The following is a 22,137-nucleotide window of genomic DNA, read 5'->3' on the forward strand; positions in this document are numbered from 1 at the left end:
TGTTGCTCGGCTATGACCGTACAGCAGCCATGCGTATCATATTGTGGTATGAGATGTCTTGGTTGTGAGAAATTAATATTTTCATGTTTGATTTCAAATGGTCTAGACCAGAATTCTGGCATAATTCAAATCGATGTAAAGCGATAGTTCGAATAAAGAACATGATTTACTATTAGCAAAACTTCAACACTGCTACCTAGTTCCCAGCGATCGTTATGACTTGGGGGAAGGAAACTTAGCAAACTTTTGTGATTTTGTGCCATCTAAACAGAAAGTCTGCCATATAAAAAGAAAATCTCAAAGTAACCTCTCATTTATATAGCTGACCATTTCAACTGGTAAACATCTTTTGGCTGCACAAGTAAAATATATTTTTTAAGAATCTCATTACCCCCCCATAAAAACCTCTGCCATCAGAATAAGTTTATGAACATTCCCACCTGTGTTTTCATCAGGGGCAAGAGTATCCTTCCTTTCTTCTCAGTACCAATTGATAAGTGTTTGGAAGATCAAAGAATAACACTTTTGGAAGAAGGAACAAGAAACAATTCTTTTGGAAGAAGGAACGAGAAACAATTAATTCTCGTATCAGTCTGTGTTTTGCATGACCTCCCGAATTTTTCCAAGTTATTGTCAAGTAGGTCTGCAACTTAAAAGTAACTGCTCATTTATTTTTATTCCTCCTTATAGTGAGAGGTAAGATCACAGTAGTAAACTGCTTTCACACTTTGGATACATGTTCTCATTGCACGAATACTACACCGTCAATTTGTAAACTGCTGCAGAATCATGGGAGTTTGGAAAAATGATAACTAATTCTTTTCTGGCTTAGAAGATAAATTCAGTCATGGAAAAGAATTCATTTTCAGACCATCTCAGATATGTGTCATCTTTTTTTTTCATTTCAATAGCAATGCATTATTACTACGAAGTGTGAAAAATTTCATTCAAGAGTGACTTTATCCAAGACATTATCTAATAGAACAGCTGGTACTCTTGTTCACATTGACCCTGAACCGTAGAAAAGTTCACAATTTTTGCAGACCTTTCACTTGCCCTTGTTATAAGGCAAAGCAGGGTCTAAGTTACTTGTATTATTTATTTAGCTCATAGTCTATTATTACATTTGATGACATCATACACAGGAACTGAAGACAGAGTTTTCCATGTGCCATTTGAGTCTTAAATTACATAGTTAATTTAATCTCATTTTTAACTACTGACAATACTCCCAAATTGTGCGGTTAACATTTTTAATATATCTGTGTACATATAAAAATACATGTATATGGTTTCAGGTAATTCTACTCTTGGTCCAAAAAGCAGATTTGAAGTTCTAATCTTGTTAGTTGCAGAAGACAAACCTAGCAGTGTAGAGAGAAGACTGAGTTGAGTTCGGTGGTAGCTTGTGAATATTTCTGACTCTAAACAGAATCATATACTATTTACAGTTGTCTTTTGGATGCAGGTGCATTGTGGGAAAGTAACCCACCACTGAAGTCACACAAATCCTTTGCTTCAAGTCTTTTAGTCACATAGTAAGAAATTAACAATGCTGTATTTGTTTTCTTTTTAATATTTCTCATATTTCTTATTCTCATTCTGTAGGAATGCATTCTAATCCAAGGACACATTCTCATGCATTCATTAATCCTTGTGCTCCAAAACGATTCACATGAAAATTCAAAATCAGATGGTTTCATGTGTTCCAACTTAGCTTTTGCTAAAACAGGGTCATCCTTGAACTTGTCATCTGCTGAGGTATTGAATTCCCTATTTGACTCAATTACATGATCTTAAGAATGTGGCCATTTGCCATTTCTGTCTCAACTCTGAACACATGTTTTTGCATCTAACTGTTCAGCTTTAGGAATCCCTCAATTATAAATGACCTACTGAAAAAAAAAAAGAGTAAATCATTTAAGGAGCTACCTAAGTAATACATAAAAATGCTTCTGTTTAAAGATAAAGTATTATTAATGTAATTTTCCGGTGATGACAAGTTTTAACTCTTTAATGTCTGAGTTTAATTTTAATTTAATTTAATACTACAATGTCTGAGTTACAAATAGTTTATAGAGTAAAATATTTCTTTCATTGTAAGAAGAATTTTTATGCATTTAATGAAGTTGTAATCAAGGCAATATTTTGAGAGAAAAGTAGTTGTCATTTTCTTCTAATTTAAAACAGTATCCTAATGTGGAATAATTTAATTGTAAAAAAATATTTTGATATGTATTTATTGTGTTACTCAGTTTTCTTTTTTTATTATTTTGAGAGAGACAGAAAGAGAGACAGAGAGAGAGAGAGACAGAGAGAGACAAAGAGAGGGGGAGAGACAGAGAGAATGAGTGGAGGAGGGGCAAAGAGAGAGAGAGAGAGAGAGAGAGAGAGAGAGAGATTGAGAATATTCCAAGCAGGCTCTGCACTGTCAGCACAGAGGCTGACATGGGGCTTGATATCACCAACAGTGAGATCATGACCTGAGCCAAAATCAAGAGTCGGACACAACCTACTGAGCCACTCAGGAGCCCCTACTCAGTTTTCCTCTAAAATGAAGTAGACTGATATTAGTTTCAGATATTTATAATTAAGTGATTGAATCAAATTAAACATGTATTTGTCTTCTCTGCTGGACTAAAAACTCTTGAGGGCACAGATTATGTCCTGTTCATTCCTCAGATGAATAGTTGACTAGGACAGAGTTTGGCGGATAGTAGGCACTCAATAATGTTGAACTGATCTGAATGAACCTTTATGTGGCCAGATGTAAACACCTATTGTATAACCCCTATTGAATACATATATATATATATATATATATATATATATATATATGATCTTGAACTAAAGAATCAAAGATAAGCTCATACTTTGCACTTATTTTAAATGTATATATATATAATTTTTTTGGCTTTTCAGATCACTTTCACATGGTTATATCATTTGAACCTTTTGGGGTGGCGGGCCTAAGAAATTAGTCCATTTTTCTTTTTTTCTTTTTTTTAAGTTTATTTTTGAGAGAGAGAGAGGAAGAGAGAATCCCAAGCAGGCTCCACACTGTCAGTGCAGAGCCTGACCCAGGGCTGGAACTCACGAACTGTGAAGATTGTGACCTAAGCCGAAATCAAGAGTCTGCAGCTTAACCTATTGAGCCACCAGGTGCCCCAGTCCATTTCTCTTGTTTGAAGTCATACTCCTGGTTAATTTCATAGCAGGAACTGGAAACCAGTTTTTGTTTTTGTTTTTGTTTTCCTTTTAAAAACTTGTAGTTTCTTTACCCTATTCTTACCCTTTTATGAGAAATATGCGAGGTGGGTCAAATTGCCTCTTTGCAAAAAAAAAAAAGGCTTGTTAATTCAGCTTGCAGAGGAAGAGTGTTGAACAAACTCTCACTCCTACCCACACAACAGGAAAAAAAAAAAAAGTTGAGAAGCTGGAAACTAATGACTTTTCTTGTACCCATGAGAGAATTGAGATTGCAGGGCAACAGCTCTCCTGAGATATGGGGAGAAACAAGCGCTTGCAAAGAAAGATGTTGTCAAAGTCCAAATAAGCCAAAAAGAAGACCCAACGAGGTATTTTTAATGAATTGCTAAAGGCTGAGTGGGAATGTAAAGTTCCTGGAGGCTGAAGACATGTGTGTATATAGGAAGTCTCACTCTTGAAGGATTTTCCTCTAGGAATTCACAGGGAAAGTTGGGGAGAAGCCCAAGAAAACATCCCCCGTGATACTGGCTGAAGCAGGGGAAAGAACAGAAGCTGCTACCGACTTGCAGCCAGACTCCTCTTCGCTATCATCTCCGAGGAACAAGATCCTTAACATGCAGGGAAAAGGGAACAAAAGTGTAGACAGAGGTCCTTGGGAGGGGGGTGGGACTCTGTGTCAGCCCATTATAACCTCTGGAGAAGGAGCAAGAATACTTGAGAATGTCCCAGATGCAAGACCACAATGGCTGCCTACATCTGAGGCTTCTTAAGAATGCCTTCTTCTGCCAGTCCTCCTTCTTCAACACAGTTGAGACTAGTGGCAACACAGTTAAGAGTGGAATACAGCTAGGAGAGCTGGAAGAGCCAAATTCTGTCTCTGTTGCGCAAAGGAGAATGCCAAAGCCCCTGGGAGATCCAAAGCCAGTAAGGAAGCAAGCTTCAAACCCAGACCACCTTCTGACTAGATTAAAATGAGCACCTACACTAACAATTCAGCGGAAGGAAAGGTGTGCTCATCTCCAAGCATAACAATTCTTTATCTCCACGTATATCGTCTTGTATAATAAGTCCAACTTTCAACAAAAAAACGTATGAGGCGTACAAAGAAGGAAGACAAACCACAGCTTAAAATGGCGAAGAAGTTAACAGAGCCAGACTCAGATGTGACCTACCTGTTGAAGCTATCAGATGGGGAATTTAAAATAGCTATGGTTAATATGTTAAAGGCTCTAGTGGAAAAGGTACACAACATGCATGGTCAGGTAGATAACGTTGAGCAGAGACCCGGAAACTAAAAAAGAATAATTCAGTAACAGAGATGAAGAATGCCTTCAACAAATCAAAAACATAGCTTTGACATAGCTGAGGAAAGAGCAAGTGAGCTTGAACATGTAGATCAATAGAAATTGCCCAAAGTGAAACACAAAGAGAAAAAAAAATGTAGAAAAATAGAACACAGCATCCAAAGCTGTGGGACAATATCAAGTGATACAACCCAGGCATAAATGGAAATGCCAGGAGAACAAAGAGAGAAGAGGGCATGAAAAATATTTGAAGAAATAATGAGTAAGAATTTTCCAAAAACCCAGCCCCGGTGAACATCATATTCAGACTTCTGAAAGCCAAAGACAGAAAACCTTAAAGGCAACTGGAGGAAAAAATGATACTACATCAGGGTAACAAGGATAGTAATTACAGTGGACCTCTCAGTAGAAACTCTGCAGACAAGAAGACGATGGAATAGTGTCTGTAAAGTGCTATAAAGGAGGAAAAAAACTGACTTAAAAATATATTTCAAAGGTGAAGCAGACACTTTTCTCAGACAAATAAAATGTCAAACAAACCTTTCAAATAACAAGTCTTTCTCAGACAAAGACAAAGAAAAATTAATGTAATTTAATAACCACAGATCTGCTCTATAAAGAATGTTAAAAGAAGTTCTTCAGATAGACGAGGTATGATATGATTAAAAAAATACTTGGATTTATGCAAAGAATGCAGAGTGGAGGTCAACGGAATATTTTTTTCTTATATTTAATTGCTCTACAAGCTAACTATTTAAAACAAAAAGTTGTATTAATGTGTTTATCCTAGTGAGAAAAGAGCAGTGCATGACAACAGTGGTACAAGGAGAGGAGAATTGGGGAATGTATCGTTACATTGTGTATGAAGTGGCATAATGTTATTTGCAGATAGACTCACAGACCATTAAAAAGTTAAATGTTAAAGAAGAGGTATCAGTCCTCTGTGGAGAAGACACTGAGGCCAGCTCCTGACTCACCACTTTTCCTTCTTGCTCAGGAAATCATGCTGCAGCCGTGGGGCAGCCATGGCTCTCAAGGATGCCGGAAAGACTGGTGGAATCGGAGGGAGGCAGTTCACGGAGTTAGAATCACCCAAACCATCCACGATGTAAAATCCCTGGAGGCGTGCACTGACTGGACCAGAGGTGCAAAGGGAAAGAACCTTCAAATGAAAGGACTGGCTGGGATGCCTACCAAGACTGAGAATCACCATGAGATAATTTGGTGGTGAAGGATCCAGATATGGCAGCATTTCTAGATGCAGGTCATTGACTTGCGCCGTCCTTCCAAGAATGATAACCACATTACTTCCATCGGCATTGAGCCGGGGGTAGAGATTGAAGTGATTATTGCAGATGCTTAAATCAACTATTTTAATAATTATCCACTGTTAAAAAAAAGAGGCATAAATAACTAAGAGGCATAAATAGCTATTAAAATGGAATAATGAAAATCTCACTAATTTAGAGAAGGCAGAAAGTGAACCAAATAAATAAATAAATAAGTAAAACAAGAAAAAATAGAGCATATAGAAAACAGCTAGCAAGATCATAGGTTTTAATCCAACCATCACAATAATCAGTTAAAAGGCAAAGATTGTTAGATTGGGTATAGAAGTAAGACTCAGTTACATGTTGCTACAGGAGACTTACTTTAAATATAGACGTAAACAGGTTAAAAGTAAAAGCATATACCATGCTAACAGTGTTACTCCTCTCTCCCACAAAACAAAACAAAAAAAAAAAAGAAAAAAAGAAAGAAAAGAAGGAAAGAAAAAAGAAAAAAAAAAACAAACCTGGAGTAGCTGTGTTAAATTTAGTCAAAGCAGACTTCAGAGCAAGAAACATTGTCGGATATAAAGTAGACCATTACGTAATGATAAAAGGATAAGCTCTCCGAATGCACCTAACAGTCCTGAAGGTGAACGTATGTAATAGCAGCGTTTCACAATACACGAGGCAAAAACTGGTGAATCTGAGAGGACATACAGACAAATCCATAATTATCACTGGGGACTGCAGCACTTTTTTTATACTTGCTCACAAAATAAATAGTCAAAAAATCAGTAAGGATATAAATGATCTGAACAGCACTATCAATCAACTTGACTTAAGTGGCATCACTACACCAAAGAACTTCAGAATACACGTTCTTGTTAAGTGCACATAGAACATTCACCAACATAGACCATATTCTGGGTCACAAAACAAATACATTTAAAAGAACAGACATGATACCAAGTGTGTTCTCAGATTATTACAGAATTATATTAGAAATCAAAAAAAGAAAGATATCTGGAAGATCTCTAAATATTTGGAAATTAAACAATGTATATTTCTAAATAATCCATGAGGCCAAAAGGAAGTAAGCCTCAGGGGAATTCTAAAATATTTTGAACCCTCAACAATAGGAAAGCAAGCAACCCAATTAAAACAGGACAAATGATCTTAACAGAGACCTCACCAAAGAAATAGACAGCTGCAAACAAGCACATGAAAGATACTCAACATCATTTGTAACTGGGAAATTTCACACCACTATCCACCTATTAGAGTGGAGATAATAATAATAATAATAATAACAATAATAAAATAAAATAAAATAAAAATCTGACAATGCTAATTGCTGGCAAGGATGTTTAACAACAGGAACTCTCATCGCTTGTGGAAATGAAAAATGATACAGCTACTTTAAAAGACAATTTGGCAATTTCCTACAAAGCTAAACATAGTCTTATCTTTCAATTCCAAAATCACACTCCTACATATTTATCCAATTGATTTTAAAACATGTCCACACAAAAGCTTACACATGAATGTTTGTAGCAGCTTTGCTTATAATTGCCCCACAAAAAGTCTTAAATGGATATTGGTAAGTGAAAGAAGCCACTTTGAAAAGGCTCTATATTGCATGATTACAATTATATGACATTCTGGAAAAGTCCAAAGTATAGAAACCATAAAATGATTAGTGTTTTCCAGGAGTTCAAGGGTAAGGAGAAAGGAATGAATGGTTGAAGCACTGGGAATTTTTAGGGCATCAAAATTATTCTGCATTCCACTGGGGATCTTGTGATAGATGTGAGACATTATGCATCTGTCAAATTCACAGAACTTTACGGCACAAAAAGTGAAGTTAAATGTACGCAAAGTTAGAAAAAAAAATCTTATAGGAGGTTGGGGGAACCCAGGATGGAATACAGAATGGGACAAGACAGTCCAACTGCTTTACAAATGTATGAAGGGGGAAAGGTGTGTAGGGGGGAAAGATACTGAACTATGTAATTTTGGAAATGAGTGGAATATGTAAGACTGTACTTGAGTTGATAAAGTTGTTGACCATAGGAGTGTAGTTTAATAATTCTGATACCACTATAATGTATCCTGGGATTAAACAACTAAGCAAATGGATGGCAATGGTGGGAGATAGGTTTTTCACTGCTGACAAAGGAGTTTAGAGACGAGCAAGAGGAATAGACTAAAATGATCCATGGGGTCTAATTTATATTAGAGTTGGGGACATCAGTATGAACTTACATTTAGCGTAGTGTAGATACAGATGGTGACGTATAGAAATGCACACATACAGCTTAGGATACACACACACATTTTCTTGCTCTGTTAGCTGAGGGCCTGAAACAATGAAAACCCTAGTAGCAACAAGTATAACTACCCAGATCTGGGCTTGTAAAATTGTTTTCTAGTAAAAGGAACAGGGCTTCTTAGAGAAATGGCTGATTCTAGGATTGGGCAGGAAATATAGAAGATGAGTCTGGAGCATCTTATAGTGGCATAAGCTAAAAAACATAAATAAAACCAACAATGATGGGATGTGTGAAAGAGACACAAAAGTCAACCAAAAGAGCTTCCAGTGGCCAGAACTAGAGCAAGTTGAGCAACAGAATAAATTGTATTGGATTATAACCCAAAACATAAAATGAATATTCATGAGTCACACTGATCAATGAATTAGTGAATAAGTGAAGAAATAAATGAGGTAGAATAGACAAATCCTCATACAGAAGAATTCTAAATAATGTATACAGGTATTCCACTCTCAAGGAGATGGTACATGACTTTCCACTCCTTAAGGGTGGACTTTGTAAACTTTGTAAACTTTCTTCCCAAATATACAGTATGGAGAGGGGAGAGAAGAGTAAAAGAGTGAGTCTTCTGTGGAGACACATCACAAACACTACCTCAGCCAGGTGACCAAGATTAATATCAACAATGATAAGTCATGTTCACACTATATACCCTTGAGAAGATGTAGTGAAATTTTTACTTTATCCTATGGTCTTCCTCCTCAGAACTTAGAGCGGCAATTAAACTGGAAACAGAAGAAGCTAAAGAAAATCAATGGAGCTTAAAGCTGATTCTTCGAAGAGATCCTAGAATTGATATGCTTCTAGTCAGGCTTAATCAAGAAAAAGAGAAGACAGAAATTACCAATATCAAGAAGAAAATAAGAGATATCATTAATGGTCCCACAGAATTTAAGGTATAATAAAGCAGATATGAACAACGTTAAGTTTCTGATTTTAACTATTTACATGTAATTAACCAATTCCTTGAAGACACATCAAATTCCTTAAAGAAACTATAAAAACTCACTCAAGAAGCACAGATAACCTGAATAATCTCATAACTATGAAAGAAATTGGATTTGTAGTTAAAAACCTTCCAAGAAAGAAAACTCCAGGCCCAAACAGTTTCCCTAACAAATTCTATCAAATATTCAAAGGAAGAAATAATACCAAATTCCTCAAAATGTCTTCCAGAAAACGGAAGAGGGACACTTACTAATTCATTCCACAAGACCAGCATTACTCTAACACCAAAACCAGAGAAAGAAACTACAGAACGGTATCTCATTAATATAGACCAGAATTCCTCAATAAAATATTTTTAAATTGCATCCAGCAATATATAAAAAGTATAATGTATCATGATTAAGAGAGGTTGGTTTAACATTGGATAACCAGTTAATATAATTTGATGCATTGACAGACTATAGAGAGAATACCATCTCAATAGAAGCAGCAAAAGCATTTAATAAATTTCTACGTTCTTCCATGATAACAGCATTTAGGAAACTAGGAATAGAAGGGAATTTCCTTGACCTGATAAAGGGCATCTACAAAACCAAAACAAACAAACAAACAAACCCAAACCAAAAAACAAATCTACTTGCTTGTATCATATTGAATGATGAGACATTAAATTTTTCCCCTAAGATCAAGAAAGGCAAGTATGTTTCATCACTCCTATTCAACCATGTATAATAAGGCAAGAAAAGAAATGTGGTACATAGAGGTTAGAAAAGAAAAAAATAAAACTGTCTCAGTTCATGGTCAATGTGTCTATGTAGAAAGCTCAGGGGTTTATACAGAAGTGCCTGGAACTAAATAACACAAGTTAGCAAGGTTGCAAGATGAAAACTCGATATAAAACAGTCAATTGTATTCCTCTTCATTAGCAATAAAAAGAAGGGGGGAAAACTATTGATTCAACAATTCAGGTGTTGATTCACACAACAATATGGATGACGCTTATTTGCATTTTGTCGGGTGAAAAAAGCCAGACTCCAAAGTCCAAATATTTCATGATTACAATTCTATGATACTCTGGGAAAGGGAAAATTACTAGAATTGAAAGCAAACCAGTGGTTGTCACAGTTTCAGGAGGGAATAGGGGTTGGTTACAAAGTGTAAAAAAATTAACTAAGATGTTGGGGGATCCTAGGATGGAATGAAGACAGATTATAACTGCATTTCAAATGCATGACATAACCTCACTGAAGGGGTTAGAGAAAAGGGAACTGACCTAAATTACTTTAGAAATGAGTGTTTGGATATTCTAAGGATAAAGACAATAAAGAACTGTACATAGAAATTATATTCTAGTTGGTAAATTAGAGCCTCATGGGGTTAGCAATTCTGAAACTAACTTACATTTATGTGAGGGTTAAGCAAATACGTGAATTAACTGTATTAATAAGAATCACATTTCTCACTGTCAGAGAAAGAAGTTCAACATAAGCAGGGGTGGGGAAGCTAACTCTGTTCCCTAAAAGGGCCTATAAGCCATGAGCATACCTAGTGCCCAGATCTTAGTTCTAAATACCATTTGGGGAGAAAAAAAAAGGAAGTGAGAAAATGACTGTTTCTATGGCTATATTATAAGGTTGATGATACAGTGTGATGACAACACTATTGACCTTTGTGGTATTCTCCCCCAAATCTATATTCACTGTCTGATCATGAGAAAACATCAGGCCAATACAGATTGAGGGTCAGTCTACTAAAATCCCTGACCAGCACTCTGCCCAAGTATCAAGGTCATGGAAAAAAAAAAAAAAGATTCAAACAGTCACAGATGGGGTGAGACTAGGGAGAATTGATGAATAAATGCATCTTGCTATACCAGATGGATCCTGGAACATAAAAGGGACTTTTAGTGGAAAAAACTGGTGAAATGTTTTGATAGATGTACTATACTTATGTAAAATGTTAACTTCAGGGGAGGCTGGGTGAAGAACATACAGAAACTTTCCATACTATCTTCGCAGCCTTCCTGTAAATCTATAACTATTTAACAGTAAAAAGTAAAAAGAAAGGCATGTTGTAAAAGGTTTTGATATAATAAGTGAGGCTATTTAATAGTTCTTTGATCTAAACAGAGAAACTTACAAATTAGCGTAGCCACAGACATTTATCTGAGGATAAGAGTCATAAGATAATTCTGGTGCAATATACTTTATGCTAGAAATACAAGTAGCTTTATCTATCTGACAACTGTTTAATATCTATTCTTTTTTTTTTTAATTTTTTTAATGTTTATTTAATTTTGAGAAGGACAGAGACAGAATGCGAGTGGGTTAGGGGCAGAGAGAGGGAGACACAGAATCTGAAACCAGCTCCAGGCCCCTAGCTGTCAGCACGGAGTCCAACGTGGGACTCGAACTCATGAGCTGTGAGATCATGACCTGAGCCTAAGTCGGCCGCTCAACCGACTGAGCCACCCAGGCGCCCCTTAATATCTATTCTTTTTATTCCTCCTAATAATGCAATCTCTATGGTTACACTATCCAATGAAACTCTGCAGTGATAGACATATTTTATATCTGTGCTGTCCAGTATGGTAGCCACTAGCCACATATGGCTGGTGTTCACATATTGTTCACGTGTTGAACACTTGACATGTGGCTAGTGTGACCGAGGAGCTGAAACTTTAATGTGATTTAACTTTAATTTAACTTTTAAGTAGCTACATGTTGCTAATGCCTATAGTATTTAACAACGCAGCTCTAGATAATAAGCCCCTTTAGACAGCAATTTGTCTTACTCAGTTTTTATCCCTTGTGGTGCAAGCAGGACTAGACATATAGGGTAAATAAAATGGAAGTAGCCAGTTTGGGGAGGTTCTGGTCTAGTGTGGTGGATGTTATCCTGCGTGCGCAGTAGAATCACAGGGAGAGGACTTTCAATGAAGTTTAATTTTGTGATCTCCACCCCAGAAAATTAAATCAGAATCACATTGGGAGTAGGGGGCAGTCAGGATCAGGGAGGAGATGTCCAGAGACAAGTATTTGTTTTAAAAGTTGCCACGTGATTCTAAGACAGCCAGTGTTGAGAAATGCTGTTTTCAGGAAAAAGAGAATATGTAACGCAATGGTATAAAATGAATTTAGATTCCTTACCTTTCTGTAGTGCTCAGACTTCCTCACGTTATCTAACACCATTGCAAAGTAAAATTATACTTTTAATTTTTTTAATGTTTATTTATTTTTGAGAGAGAGAGAGAGAGAGAGCGCTTGAGCAGGGGAGGGGCAGAGAGAGAGGCAGACACAGAATCTGAAGCAGGCTCCAGGTTCCCAGCTGTCAGCACAGAGCCCAGTGCAGGGCTTGAACCCATGAACTGCGAGATCATGACCTGAGCCGAAATCAGAAATTTAACCAACTGAGCCACCCTGGTGCCCCACAAGTAAAATTACATTTTAAGCATATAATTTTAAAAAATAAATGCCAAGTAGTACTTTAGGAAAAAGAGACATTCTATCATCCTTTAGGCTGGTGTAACTTATGAAAAAAATATGTCTCACTGGTTTAGGCCATATATATGTATATAGATAAAATTTATATATTTTACATAAATTATTTACATATTATATATATATATGTGTGTGTGTGTGTGTATATATATATATATATATATATATATATATATATATATATATATAATAAAGGAGAATAAGATACCTTGAACATGTATCTCTGCAGTTCAGAAAAACCAGATAGATAAATCACAAATTACAGGTACCAGAAGTCTAAATATTCCCAGTTTACTGTTTGTTGTAGTAGAAAGTGCTTAAAGAGAATCAGTGCTAGAATTTTTTTTTTTTTTTTTTTTTTTTGGTCTTTATAGTACCTAGAAATCTAGAGAGTAAGTAGATTTGTTACCTGGGCTCTAAATGGTAAATTAACAAATGAAATAAAAGGTTTGCACCAAGCCAGAGTAGAAGCCAGGAAGGTGACCACCATTATTCTCTCGCTCCCTGTGGATTTCTTCTTCAAATTCCTGGATCTCTGTCTTTAATTTGGTGTATAGGTTGGAAGATTATGTTTAAACCATTAGGGGATTTTAACTGGAGAAAGGTGAGAGCTGAGGGGTAATTGTTACTGGATGACAGTATAAGGTGCTATCAAACATTCAGCTTCAACTTGGATAATCATTTATCTTCTCTGCATCTAGAATGTCAGCCATAATCATAATCAATTATGTGTTCCTTTCCTGTTGACTTTTTCCCTTTTTTTTCTAATAGAGTAAGGGGGGGTTATTTTTGGTGGGGGGAGCACTGAGAGGCATAAAAACCCCATTAGTCACAGAGAATTATTTGTTGTATAGAATTACTTATTACTGATGGTGAACCGTTTTTATGGGCCATTTACAAGGATTGGGAAATGATTTACCTAGTGTAGTGGGAAGAACATGGACATTGTACAGACAGACCTGGTTTTGAATCTCAGCTCTGACTTACCACCTGTATAATCTTTGGCAGGTTTACCTCTGTGAGTCTCAGTTTCCTCTTCTGTGTAGTGGGGATAATACCAGTCTTAAAGATTAAATGAGCTGATATTATAAAATACATGACAGACACTTAATACATTCTCATTTCCTTCCTTTATGACACCTCGCACTTCTGTCTACAAGATCCTTCCCCTTGCTCCCTCTGGCTCCCAGGGGTCCCACACTGGTCCCCACTATGTCTATTCTGCAACCTTGCTTTCACCCACTCGTATTACCTCTCCTGTGGTCTTTCAGTTTCCTTTAGGTTTCAGCACACTATTGTTGCTACTCCTTTCACCCCACCCCTCTCCTCCTCCTCCTCCAATATGTATTGAGTACAGTGTTAAACCCTTTAGATGCGTGTCTGCCTAATTAATAGTAACATGATGAACTGTGTCCACTTAATCTTTATACCAGAGTTATCTCTATTTTACGGAGAAGGCAACTGAACCGGAGAGAGATGATTAGTAGGACACATAACTAGCCAATGTGACCCAGCCAGTCCATCCTCTTGGCTGGCTCCAGTTTGCCCACAGGTCCCAATAACAACCTCTTAGGACAGAACACAATACTGATCACAGTTGGGTCCCAGCCTTATCTCCTCATCACTATGCTCTAAGCTCCAGCCACACTCAGAGCTATTCCTTGGGTCCTCCCTTTCCTTGGGTTACTCCCTTTCCACATGCTATTCCCGCTGCCCTGTCCTTTTCTACCTAGTAAACTTTGGCTTCTGCTTTGTAGTCTGGCAAAGATGTCAGACCCTCTGAGGATCTCCCTGTGTGTTGCCAGGCCTCCAGTTTTCATAGCCTATTGCACACACCTGCAACCATAGTGCTTTTCATACTCTTTGGAAATTAATAATTCATTTGTCGCTTTCACTGTCTTCACTATTATCATCCCTGAACTGCTCTTGGGGAGAATTTTTGCCACCTAATTGGTGTTTAATAATGGGGTCTGGGTTCAACTGAAATTTCTGTTAAGATTAAATGATTTAGATAATTTTACATTCACATGCAGTTATTCAAAAATAATAGAGACCCTTGTACAGGCTGCTCATTTTTCTCCTATGGTAATGTAAAACAATAGTATAATATGAAAACCAAGATATTGTCATTGATAAAATTCACCAGTTTTATTCAGATTTTCCCAGTTTTACTTGAACTTGTGTGTGTGTGTGTGTGTGTGTGTGTGTGTGTGTGTGTGTTTATTAAGGTTACTTAAAAATTGTCACCTGTGTAGGTTAATGTATCCACTACCTCAGTCAGAATACTGAACAGTTCCAATGTCACGGTGCTTCATCCTATGCCCTTTTATGACCACATCTCGATCTTTCCACCCCTCCCCTATTTCCCACTGAATCCCTAGTCTCTGGCAACCATTTATCTGTCTTTACTGTCTAAAATTTTGTCCTTTCAAAATGTTAATAAATGGAATCATACAGTATGTATTATTTGGGGACTGGTTATTTTTAACTCACTGCAACGGCCTAAAGATTCATCCAAGTTACTGCTTATATTGCAGTGACTACATATACTTCATTCCTTTGTATTGCTCCGTAGTATTCCGCAGCACACGTATACTCCAGTTTGTTTAACCATTCGCCTTGGAAGGACATTTGGGCTGATTCCAGTTTGGGGTTATTAGGAATGAGGTTACTATGAATATTCACGTTTCGATTTTTAGGTTACCACAAATTTCAATTTCTCTGAGATAAATATCCAAGAGTGCAAATGCTGGGTCATAGGGTAATTACATGTCCAGTTTTATAAGAAACTGCCACGTTGTTTTCCAGAGTGGTTTATATCTTCTTCCCAGCACCTTATAGTTCCACCGGTAAGGCATAAGTGGTCCAATTTCTTTGTATCCCACCCATCCTTTGGTACTAGCATTAGTTTTTATTTTGGCCATTCTGATCTCTCTGTCTCTTCCCCGCTCCTTCTCTCCCTCTCTCTTTCCCTTCTTTCCTCCTCCACTCCTTTCTTTCCTTCATTCTGAGCCTTGCCCCTTATCGTGGGCAGTCTGCTACTGTAAGGGTGTTTTCCAGTACGTGCCCACTTCTCTCCTTGGATACTTTCTTGCCTCCTGTGCATAGCCAAGTAGCATTTATGGAGGGAAGGCAGGGGTCTTTAATTGTGGGACAGAGTGCTGACCACTCTTCCTGCTATGGTTTCCCTTTTTAGCACCCATGGCTCTTCCTTATTCCCAAGATTCGTTCTTCAGATACTGTTCTAGGAGACTTTCAATATGCTTTTCATGGACTAGCCTTTGCTTTGTTTAGCCAGATATCTGTTGTTTCCAGCCTAGGATTCTGAATGATACCACTTAGTCTTTAAAATGTAAATGGTGTTTGGGGTGCCTGGGTGGCTCAGTCGATTAAGCCTCCGACTTCAGCTCAGGTCATGATCTCACAGTTCATGGGTTCAAGCCCCGCGTCCAGCTCTGTGCTGAGCCTGGAGCCTTCTTTGGATTCCGTGTCTCCCTCTCTCTCTCTCTCTCTCTCTCTGCCCCTCCCCCACTCGTACTCTGCCTCTCTCTCTCAAAACGTGAATAAAACATTTAATAAATAAAAATAAATAAATAAATAAATAAATAAATAAAATGTAAATGGTGTTAATCATTAGTTATTCATAATGAACATCTAACATGTATTTCAGTGTCTATTCTTAGTGATATACAAACACATGGAACTGTGATATGGAACAGAGCTAAGTATAAAAGGAAAATTATGTAGGGCCAGAGGGAGAACAATTCTATTTACCTGGGTGGAGATGGGGAAAGGAAATCAAGAAAAACTTTGTAGAAGATACAGAATTTGAGTTAGGTCTTAAACAAATAACATTTGGGCAAATCATAATCCAAATTGAACAGCCATTTGCTGAATCTTGGTTTTGTGCTCATTGAAACAGACCACATAATATCTGCTGAATATCTTTTCTGCATTTTCACTACCTCTATATTTACCCATTCTATTTAGATAGAATATCTATTCTAAATAGGTAGATACAGATCCAGTGCTCTAATGCAATCTGATTACCTTAGATTGCTGTAAGTATATCCGTGTCTGCCCTGAAAGAGGGTGATGGCAATTGTACCCAAATGGTCAGGGGAAGAGAACGCAATCTGACATGTTACTACTAGGTTCTTTACAATATGATACCTAGAGGATGGGGCGGGGGTGGGGGGGGGGAGTTTGAAAATTTTTTTTTTTTTTTTAGTTTTTCCTAAAAACATACTGAGTTTTATCCACTTGAGAGCAAGACGGAGGTATCAGTTTTAAAAGTACACCTTCGAGTTTGCTAGCAGGAACTGCATCACTCCCAGAGCCCCTACCCACCTGTGCTGTGCTTCCGGGTGGTAAGGAGTGATAACAACGAAAGGAGCATGAGGTAACCATGTAAAGAACTTCTTCGTGTGTTACAGACATTGTTTATAATGTTTATTGTAACTCCTGAAGCCGGAGAATGGATTCCTACATGGAGGGTTATGACCTCACTGAATATTGTATTTCCCTTAGCTCTAGAAGCAATGGAATCTGTATCGAGTCATAAATTATATAAAATATATGAAAGTAACATCTGAGATAGTTAATAGATCAAAGAGAACAGATTTTAACTTATATGAAGAATTTAATTTGTGACACTGTTGAGCAATATGAATCACAAAATAATGATAAATCCTGGGAAACATACATTACCACCCACATTTTTTCATTATGACATATGTCATTCCCACAGAAGAGTATAAATAATATATATGCACACTTTAGAGAACAGTAAAATGAATCGCCATATTCCCAACACCCACTTTAAGAAATAGAATGTTCCCAATATATTTACAATCCTCATTTTCCCTGTTGGGTCCCTTCTTCAACCTGCCCCCCTGAAGGTTGTGGTTGTGAGCCTAAATTTTGTGTTTATCATTCTCCTGCATTTCCTTATGATTTTATTACATATGTATGCATCCACACACAACAATATATTTTTTTTAATGTTTATTCATTTTTGAGAGAGAGTGTGTGTGTGTGTGTGTGTTTGTGTGTGAGTAGGGGAGGGGCAGAGAGAGAGGGAGACACAGACAGAATCCCAAGCAGGCTCCAGGCTCTGAGCTGTCAGTACAGAGCCTGATGTGGAGCTCAAACTCATGAACCATGAGGTCATGGCCTAAGCTGGAGTCAGACACTTAACCGACTGAGCTACCCAGATCCCCCAACACAATAATATTTTTAAACTTTGCAAACTACTGAGGCATATATAAATGGAATCTGTTGTATGTGTTCCTCTCTGGCTTTTTTTTTAAGTGTTACATTGAACATTTAATCATGTTGATGCCCAAGCTGCCATTATTCCTGTTTATTGCTATGTAGTGTCTGTAATAGTGTCCCACAGATATTTTTATCCATTCGAATGTCACAAACATATATTTCAGGGCCTACTTGTTGTGGATGTAAGCATACAGAATGTGAAATAATTTAGAAATACTGTTTTTCCGTTATCGATGTGAGCTGAGCTAGAAGACGTTCTCTAGAATAGTATAAGTTGTTCTCTTCATTCCCTGAGTAATATATAAATTAGTTTTGCAAAATTTTTACAGAACAATACTTTGAGGGGTACCTGGTTTGAGCATCCAGCTCTTGATTTCGGCTCAGGTCATGATCTCATGGTTTGTGGGTTCAAGCCCCTCATTGGGCTCGGTGCTGACAGTGTGGAGCCTGCTTGGGATTCTCTCTCTCTCTCTCTCTCTCTCTCTCAAAATAAATAAATAAACTTCAAAAAATTTAAAATACTTTGATTTCAAGGGATGCTTTTTTTATGCTTTCTAGTCCATTCTCTTCTGTTCCATTTCACTTTATTTTTTTTATTTTTATAACATTTTTATTTATTATTTTTGAGAGAGAGAGACAGAGCATGAGGAGGGGAGGGGCAGAGAGAGAGAGAGAGAGAGAGAGAGAGAGAGAGACAAAATCCCAAGCAGGCTCCAGGCTCTGAGCTGTCAGCACAGAGCACAACGCGAGGCTGGAACCCACCAACTGTGAGATCATGACCTGAGCCCAAGTTGGATGCTTAACTGACTGAGCCACCCAGGTGCCCCTCCATTTCACTTTATTTTAAAAATTCTGGTTATGTCCCTTTATGTCGATCTCTAGAGCCACTAATGGGTCATAGCCCATCAGCCTCAGTTTTGAAAATACTGCACTGGCACTGGGAAAGGGGCTGCTGGATGGCAGAAAGTGCCCCAGCTTTACTGGACAGTGTCAGAGTGCTTTCCAATCACCTGGACTAAGTCACTTCCCCAACAGCAGCAGCACATGTGTTCCCTTTGTTCTAGAGCTTTGTTAACATTTGATATTGTCAGATTTTGGGCATTGTCTGGTTCACTACACTCCATGTTTTTAATAAAAGAAAATTGAACAGGAACCTAATTTTAAAGCTCACCACTGATAATGCAAATTAAGGTAAATCTACTCTGTCAGTAAAAATTACACATTCAGACGACATCAGAAGTTTCCATTTGTGGGCAATCTAGTGTGTGAGATTATTTTAGGAAAAAAAAAGTGATGTGTGCTAAGTGCATGCACTAAACAATGATCTCGAATCAGCTGTTCCCAAACTGACTCTCTTGGTGGCTCAAATTGTCCACATCGATAGTCAGTGATGAAACACATCAACCTACAGTTGCAAAAAATCTACTTGGGGTTTTAATCTGAGCCGACAGAAGTTTTAGCAATTCTAATAAGCAAGTGAAATGTGGTTTCTGGAGTGCGTGTCCACCACATATTGAAGGAATCCCTGCTGTTGTCTTTGTGCTCTTTCTGTTTAAGCGTGGACAACTCTATAATTCCTTGACTTGCCCACTGTCTTCGGTGAACGATAGGAAGACATTAGAATAATCTGCTTCTTTCACTCTTATTTCTAAATCCTTGACATAAATTTCTGGTGAACCTGTCACTCACTAGTGGTAAATTAGGGGCCTGGAGGCACAGTAACTTGTACTCGATGACTTGTGTCTCTAACCGGCCTGTGGAAGGTTCAAGGAGTGCAGAATCTCTAGATTTCCACGCACACAAACACAATCCTTCAGAGGCTTGCAGCATCCCTGCGCCCTCAGTCGTTGTTGAAGCAAATTAGCAAGACCAAGGAAGTCAGTTAAGTTATCTTCTTGCAGACAGGCAGCAAATTTATTTATGGCAAATTCTTTGGCCGCTTGCCAACATAAAACATGTTCACACAAAACCGGCTGGGGAGGGGAGGCGGAGAAAGGAAGACGGAGAAGCTGAACCCTGGCCCATAACATCATGAGGGCTTCCAAAGATGACAGTTTTCACAGGAGTTTTTAGAAGAGCTATGTGAGGGGAAGTTTCATACTCTGGCTTAGGGAAAAAAAAGATGTATCCTAATATTAGGTGGACCTTTCTGCTGCCTGGAAAATGATATTTTGCAGGATTTTAATGACTATGTTCCCTTTGGCAGAGCAGAACATAACACGCAGGAAAGGGGGCGTAACACTGGTAGGAGTTCAGGTAGGAAGTTTTGGCCTGGCTCTGTTGGCAGTTTGGCAATTAAAAAAAAAAAGAAATTCCAGGGGTGCCTGGGTAGCTCGGTCGGTTAAGCCGCCGACTTCGGCTCAGATCATGATCTCACGGTCTGTGAGTTCGAGCCCCGCGTCGGGCTCTGTGCTGACAGCTCAGAGCCTGGAGCCTGTTTCAGATTCTGTGTTTCCCTCTGTCTATGCCCCTCCACCGCTCATGCTCTCTCTTGCTCTCAAAAATAAATAAACATTAAAAAAAGAATTTCCATTTAGAGCTTGTCAGATTTTTAGATCCATAAAGTTTCATCTATATTCACAGATTAAATGCAGCCTTACAGCACCTGTTGCCATTTAACTCGCTGATTATGTTTCCTTATTTTTTCTTAAAAAATAAAATAAAATAAAATAAAATAAAATAAAATAAAATAAAATAAAATAAAATAAAATACTGGTCGCTACTAGCAGGACTCTATGCAGAGTATTTTCCATTAGTTAACTGTGAGTTCTTAAAACTTACGGTTTTAATAAAATTATTTGACTATTCACATTTATGTTTTAAAGAAGTAGCTCTGTTTAAATGTGAGTTGAAAGGCTGAAAAAAAATAAATTTTAGTTTATAGACTAAACTATAGGTTTAACACAGATTGATATTCAAGTAACAATGTTCATTTATCACTCATTCATTTAACACCATGCCAGACACACACCTAACATTTACAAAGAACTTTGCGCTTTGCAAAGTATTCTCACACATCATTTCGTGAAAGCCCAGAAGAACTCTGAGAATGTCTTAGTGGGTCTACTCAGATGGGGAATGATGACATTGCTGGGCTGCTGGAGGTCTGCTCAAGTAGGCTGAACCTGACCGTGTGTGCCAGGGTGCAGCCGGCCAAGGAAGCAGGGTGTCTGAAGGCATTGGGACCTCGGTCATAATTTACCCCTTCCTCCTCTCGTTCTATCCTGAGCCAGCCCCAACGCTTTGGATGGCAAGGATGAGATAAAGACGACACTGATAGTGATTCCCCATTCCATCTTCTAGGAATATCCACCTGAATTCTGTAGCACAACCAGGAGTTTTTCATGTTGGAAGTTCACACGTGGTGAAACCTAGGTAGAGGGCACATTTTTTGCTAATTACCTACCCCCTGGTCCGGGAAAACCCAGGTGATAATTTTTGTATTGACCAAACTGCCTCATTAGTGTTATTTTTTTTCTTTTTAATAACTGCGAGACTCCTGATTATTTTGTGGCTATTTTAGCTGCTACATCAAGTAAAAAATTTCCCAAACGGGTGATCCCAAGTTGGAAACATTGCTGAATAATTATGGAAAGGAGTGATTCTTAATTCTACTCAGGAGGTATCCAGAACAGTGGGAGACTATGCCGAAGTCCTAAAAAGCAGATAAAATAACCTACGGACAAACCAATCAGCTAATGATTTGCACTGAGGGATTCCACTAATGAAGCCGGCAGCCTGTTGTGAAGACAAGCGAGCTTTCTGCCTTTACCTTTCGTCCGCAAGCATATGTTCGATAATATCTTGCATATGTTAACAGATTACATGGAAACAATTGCCAAGTCTTTCACCCCCGTGTTCCTGGCAGTCCTAATGGGGACAGATACTCTGGCAAAGCAAGGAGGGAAAAGAGGAAAACGTTGGCCACGATGAAAACAAGTAGTGGGTTTCATGTCCCCCCGGGGAAGTTTGAATGGGCACATGTGCCTCAGGTTAAGAAAAGACCAAATAAGTTTCAGCTGCTTTGGGGTCTGCATCTCGTTAGAAGATGGGAAAGCGATTGACCAAGGACTTGGCTGAATGCTGAAGACACGAGGAATTACAGGAATTCTCGGTTGCTCTCAAGATTCAGTGCACAGAGTGAGGTCTCAGCAGCCGGAAAGCTGGACACAGGAGCCAGTGCCCTCAACGTCTCACCTGCCTAGTGGGGAAAAGTAACAAGCCCAAGGAGGACAGCCAAGGACGGAGGATAATGCAAACTGCCGTTGTTTTCTCGCCTCCAGCTCATATATGT

The 22,137-nt window shown here is 38.1% G+C and overlaps 1 long non-coding RNA gene across 1 annotated transcript in view; it reads left to right on the forward strand.

The window, feature by feature from the left end:
* Positions 1–7,042, forward strand: part of LOC128775298 (uncharacterized) — a 29,810-nt gene extending 22,768 nt beyond the window's left edge. Inside the window, exon 3 of the long non-coding RNA XR_008419923.1 lies at positions 5,512–7,042. This is a non-coding gene — a long non-coding RNA (uncharacterized LOC128775298). The remainder of the gene's footprint in view (positions 1–5,511) is intronic.
* The last annotated feature ends 15,095 nt before the right edge of the window (positions 7,043–22,137 follow it).

This window comes from Panthera pardus, unplaced genomic scaffold, assembly GCF_024362965.1.
Source record: "Panthera pardus isolate Hobbes unplaced genomic scaffold, ASM2436296v1 HiC_scaffold_7, whole genome shotgun sequence".
Lineage (NCBI taxonomy): Eukaryota > Metazoa > Chordata > Mammalia > Carnivora > Felidae > Panthera > Panthera pardus.